At 36.9% G+C, this 6,000-nt stretch overlaps 1 protein-coding gene across 2 annotated transcripts in view; it reads left to right on the top strand.

Moving 5' to 3' along the window:
• The first annotated feature begins 4,617 nt into the window (after window positions 1-4,617).
• The window catches only part of lima1a (LIM domain and actin binding 1a), a 30,397-nt gene continuing 29,014 nt past the window's right edge, over window positions 4,618-6,000 (top strand). Inside the window, exon 1 of one of the 2 annotated variants that reach the window (XM_067593290.1) lies at window positions 4,618-4,745. The gene's annotated coding sequence lies outside the window, so the exon portion shown is untranslated. Of the gene's footprint in view, window positions 4,746-4,784; window positions 4,809-6,000 lie in introns of those variants that run through there. The other variant, XM_067593293.1, reaches the window with a different exon arrangement.

Below are 6,000 nucleotides of genomic sequence, written 5' to 3'. Positions count from 1 at the left end.
ACAGTACTTGTAGTGCATTACATTCCCCAAGAAAACAATTGTATTTTGATGTGATTTACATGAAGTACTCACAGGAAGTGGAGTATTTATTCTGAGAATATTGTTGATGCACTGAAAGATTAGCAAGAAAATGTATTTCTTCATGCAAACTGCAGCTACATTTCTCCCTTTATAAGAACTCTTTAAGTTCTTGTTTTTGCATATATCACAAAAATCATCTGAAAATAACATTAAAGAGTTTGAATAATTGTCACTGATTACAGTTTTTGTGGGTAAGTAAATATTGTAAGTGAGCTTTAATGTAAGTGACTGTTGTACTGTTACATAATAGTAAATGTATGAATGTGTTTGCATGAGAATACATGAGCACATCTGTATTGATATGTGGAAATGCATATGTAGGTTGCTCTGTGCAACTGTGTGTGTGTGTTACAGTGTATGCACAGTTGAGAACGTTGACATAAAAGAGCAGGACGTTGTGTCTACATAAAGATGTGGAGGACATGCAAACATATGTGCTCATATGAATGTAAAAAAGAAGTTTTTCACTCCGATGACCTGGTTTGGTGGGTAGGACGTTGCTGCTCCACCTCTGCTGCGATTGGAGGAAAAAACATCAGTGGAATCTGCACATGGCTTTAATTTGGAGTTTGCGGGGTGTCGTTTTTCAGGTGAAGAAACATGGTATACACATGAAAAAAAAAGCTGAGAGTAAAACAGAAAGATTCTTTACTTATACCATTTTGTAAACAACTGTGGCGGGTTGCGCTCTTTGGTAAAGCCTGCTCACTTGCTTTGGATTAAGTTAATGTATTTTTCACTCGTTCATTGTGTTGCAATGCAAAGACCACATATCCTGCTGGTCATGTGACTCTATACTGTACATTTACATTCCACTTTCTGAGAAGCGTGGCAGATATGCGGCCGATGCCCTCATGTACTTACTACGCCTACATGGACCCCCATTTAAATTATTATCAGTAAATCTTTTCTCATGGATTCTGTCTTTGTGATATTTTAGTTACACTTATCTTTGTCTTGATCCTTCAGTTTTTCCAATACACTCCCATATGTACTGGTGATAGAAATAGTCTACTACAATGTGACGGACTTGTTCAGTCATTGAAATATTTAAATTGACTTTATGCTTCCTGCATCATGAGGAGTTTGCAATTGTCTGGTTGTATTGTATTTATTTTTCTGTCTTTTTTGCCTGTTGTTGTTATTATGAATGCTGTTTCATTTTATTGAATTGTGAAAAATGATCAGCAGAAGATTTACACCTAGAGCTGCAAGGATTAATCAATTAGTCAATCAACAGAAAACTAATCTGCAACTATTCTGATTGGCTAATCCTTTTAGTCATTTTTTAAAGCAAAAATGCAAAATATTTGCAGGTTGCAGCTTTTCAAATTAGAGGATTAGAAGCTTTTCTATGTTGTCAGGAAACTGAATATCTTTGGATTTTTGACTGTTGATCAGACAAAACAAGACATTAGAAGATGTTATAATGGACATTTTTCACAATTTTTCTGACATTTTATGGCCAAAAACAATTGATAATGAAAATAATAGTTTGTTGCAGCAATATTTGCAACATTGACTGTTTGCCATTTGAGTCTTTTAAAGGTCCTTTTTTCCCCATTTTTGTGTTTCTTGTAGTTTCAATATATGTATGAGTTTCTCCATTAAAGAAGATTTCTACCACTTGCATCAGGGACACCTCTCCCAGTTCCTCATAATAACGTTTTATGCTTACCACCAACGCAAATGATATCCATCACTTCCTGTTGCACTTTCTTTAGGGAACTTGCAGAGATTACAAATCATAGCAACCTTATATCCAAGTATTTGTTGTAGCACTTTACAAACCATTTCCCAACACATGTGAGTGACTTTTCTCCTGTGTAACCGCTTACGTTTCACTCCTGGTTGTGCAACCTAATGGGCTTTAACAGTGTGACCATGTGACCTTGACCTTCAGCGGGGGGACCATGTGAACAAGTTGAGCCCAGGATCAAACACTTTATTGCCATCACGGCACATCATGTCCAAGTGTCTCCATTCATCTGCCACCATTCCAGATAAATACCATTCTACTCATGTGTCAAACAGTGATTGAGCTCCGAGCTGAGGCCCCACAGAGACCAGACACCCTTTTTGTCTCCCCTGACCGCCCCCCCCCTCGTCTCTCTCTCTCCAGCATTCCTTCCCTCTATTCCTTTTTTCTCCACACATATACCTCTCATGTCTTTACCGGTCCAATAAAGGTCAGATTCTTAATCAAGTCGCACAAAAAATGCCTCAAATCATTCAGTGTCTGACGGTTTCATTAGGAGATAAATGTTGAATGAATGTGTGAGGCTCTTTTCATGAGCGAGCAGATGGAAAACACATGAAACCAGCATTTGGAAAAAAGAGGAGTGAAGCGGTCATTGTGTTGTTTTGTACCTGTAGCATGTTGCCTTGTTCGGTGCAGTGATGACAGGGTGGTTTCATGCCTGGATGAACAGCGTCTAGAAAGAGCTTTAAAACAGAAAAATCTCTATACGTCAAAGTTTCTTTTATAGCATTTTATTCATTTAAAGAGGGCAAAGTGATTTCACTCTACATTTGGGCTTTTGAAATAATAATTTAATCGTGTATTCTTGTGAAAATGTTCCTGGTCTCTATGTAAATGTTAGTAAAGTAAGTTAGCAAGTGACCAAACAGACTATATATAGTAGTGAAGAGTGGAGCTGCAGGACACATACTTATGGAAGTATGTAGGTAGGCTGCCAGGTATTTGGAATGACATTACAATCAAGCCATGCATTGTCTAAAGTGGAAATGTCTTGACCTGTGTAATGTGCAACTGTAGCATATTCATCCACCCACAATCCACTAAATGTGGTAATATGATTTTGATTTTGATGTGCGAAGCTTTTATTTATATTTCATGTATGTGTTTTTTCTTGCAGTTTTGCGTAAAAGTTTATCAGTAAGCACAAAAACACAAAACAAGAAAAGGAAAAACTGTGTTCGAGCAAGGTGACACAGATAGATAGATAGATAGATAGATAGATAGATAGATAGATAGATAGATAGATAGATATAGTAGATGTATGCATGAAAAATCATATAGTCATATAGTTGCTGTTGTCTGCTATCTAGTGGCACAATAAGAACATTGCAAGATTGGTAAACATTAAACTTTACCTGTATGGCCACACTGCCACCTGTTGGACTAAAATATGTTTTTTATAAAAAATAAACTGACTGAACATGAGAATGAAGTGTGTGATTTTGGTGTTATTGTGAACAGGACGTTACAAATAACTGTAAAATCCCACTTAAATTAAGCAGAGAATACCTACAGTACAGGTACAACACAAAGTACTACACAGATATATGCAATGTTTTCCCATCAAAGCTGGTTAGTTTTTACACCATATTTCTTCATATCATTCATTATTTTACAATTTTATCACAAGATGGTTAAAAAAAACTAACAGTCGTTTAAGTTTTAGGTAGTTTAATGAATGTGTGACTGTGTAGGTTGAATTTCCAGACACACAATACTATCAGTACTACCTACTGCACAAAGGTTTCATTACTTGCACTTTCAGTTATGCAGCCACCTACTATATATAGTATCTTTTACTTTAATAACTTAATGGTTTTTTTGCAGTAGGTGTTATATACACACAATAATACATAATATATACAGTTTAATATTTAAATGTTTCGTTTATTTACACCTTCCAACACAATCATACTGGGCAAAGTAGTCTGTGCACACATATAAAGAGAAAGAGTTGTGGTAATGGACATAAACATTTAGGATAATTCCTGTTTATTTCAACCAGATGTTTTTCCCATAACTCTGGGCATTGTGGTTTTATGGGTCATGGTTACTTTGCACTTACCAGCTCCAATTAAACATGACTTTTTATGAATCATTCCACAGATTTGTCTCTGAGTATGAATGTAAAACGTGAAAGCTGGATGAGGCTCAGCAACTTCCCCCTGAATCTGTATGACGGAGCTGGAAAGAGTAAAATCATTATGACCCAGAGAGTCACAAAGGCCACATTTAATGGGAAACACAGCAAACTGAAATAAAACTGGTCCAAAAGTCCCCACAGTATTCATCAGAAGTGCTCTTGTACTGTTGCTGCTGCTGATACACTGACATTTCCCGGCGGGGCATCAATAAAGTGTTTTATTGTGTTTGGTGCATTGGAGGCAGCTGCAAAAATCCCCCATAAACCTTCTGACCGCAAACAGTCGTTCAGGTTTATGTTTCGTTCATTTCATATGGGAGGTAAAGATGGAAAAGGTTTAACTACAGATGTATATTTTTTTATTTTAACTACATCATATCCATTAAATTTGGGTTTAATTAGACTGAACGGGGGTCTGTGGCTGATGTGAAGGATCCACATTCCGGTAGTTTTATGACACTTCTGTGTTAAGTTCCAGGTCACATATACAGGAGCTTTCAGACAAATCCCAGATTGAGACTTGGATGTTGACGTGAACGATATTTAAAAATCTGAAGCTCATAACTACGATAACTCCGATATCACTTGAACGCCGCATTACTGACCAACAGCTACCTGGCGGAAGGATACCGCTGAACTCTCACACTAACTTAATTGCTGTTGATTAAAGTTAGTGTTAGCTGGTGTGTCGCTGCGCTAACTATCCACCAGCTGAAGGATTGATGACTGAAGTGCCTGAGAATCTACCTGTCGGCTCAGGTGAGTGTGAGTCATGATGACATACAACTAAGAAAGTTGCTTCAACATGAATTGCACAATGCGGTAACAAGATTTATGTCTTGTCCAGACAAGAGCGTGAGTCAGTCCTCACCTGAGATGTACCTGTCAGAGTCTAAAGACCTGTTTGTTCGTTCACTTCTTTAGAAGAAATAAAGCCTGATAAGAGGATTTCGTTTTCATTACAGCTGGATTGCAGCCAGAGTAAATGTATTTTTGGCTGTAGTGTGAGTTTATATGGTCCTGGCTAATATCTGGTTCATATCGGGAAGGAGGAAAACTGCGAAGACAAAGTTCAGAATAGCAGGTGACAAAATAACAGCAACACATGTGCAGAGCAGGTCAGTGTCTCAGTTTTTGTCTGAGGTACTTCAGCTGTTTAGTTTTGCGCTTCCATAAAATTGGAGAACTTGTAAGGAGCAGATTTAACAGTTTTCAGGATTGATTGAATGTATTGGTAGAGACAGAAGGTCCAGTTTTGAGAAAATGTGACAAAAAACACCAAACCTGTATCCCAGTTTGCGTAAAACAGCACATGGATGCTCCAAAAGGTCCTCAAAACCCTTTATATAATCAACATCATGGTGTCTTCAAAATTAATCAGATCTGCAACGATTAGTCGATTAATCGATCAGCTGATCAACAGAAAAAGGCCCAAATTCTCTCCTTCCAGCTTCTTTAATGTGAATATTTTCTGGTCCCTTCAGTTTTCTATGACAGTAAGTATCTTTATGTTAGTTATGGACAAAATAAGACATTATAGGTTGCATCTTGGGCTTTAGGAAACAGTGATCAACATTCGTTCGACATTTTCAGACCAAACAGCTGATCAATTGATTGAGAATATCATCGTCAGATTAATCAATAATGAAAATAATTGTTAGTTGCAGCCCTAGAGATGCAAAATACCAACAACCTACTTTTCAACACATCACATCATAAGTTCAAATCTGCAGTCGTTTAGTGGAGAAAAACCAAACTAAACACACAATTAACAAAATATTCCATAATCGTTGTATCTGATTTTATCATTTTTAAGGAAAAATGCCAAATATTTATTGTTTGCAGCCTCTGAGATGTGATTATTTTAAGCTTTTTTTGTGTCATACATGATTAAACCGATTTATCTTTGGGTTTTGGACTGTTGGACTGTAACATTTTTATCAATAAAACCAGTAAGGAATCCCCCTTTTAAATCATATCCCAGCTTGTAGATGTTACAACATGAACTGGGGTT

The sequence above is a fragment of the Thunnus thynnus genome, chromosome 6, assembly GCF_963924715.1.
Source record: "Thunnus thynnus chromosome 6, fThuThy2.1, whole genome shotgun sequence".
Lineage (NCBI taxonomy): Eukaryota > Metazoa > Chordata > Actinopteri > Scombriformes > Scombridae > Thunnus > Thunnus thynnus.
This window is presented reverse-complemented; position numbering and strand designations above follow the sequence as displayed.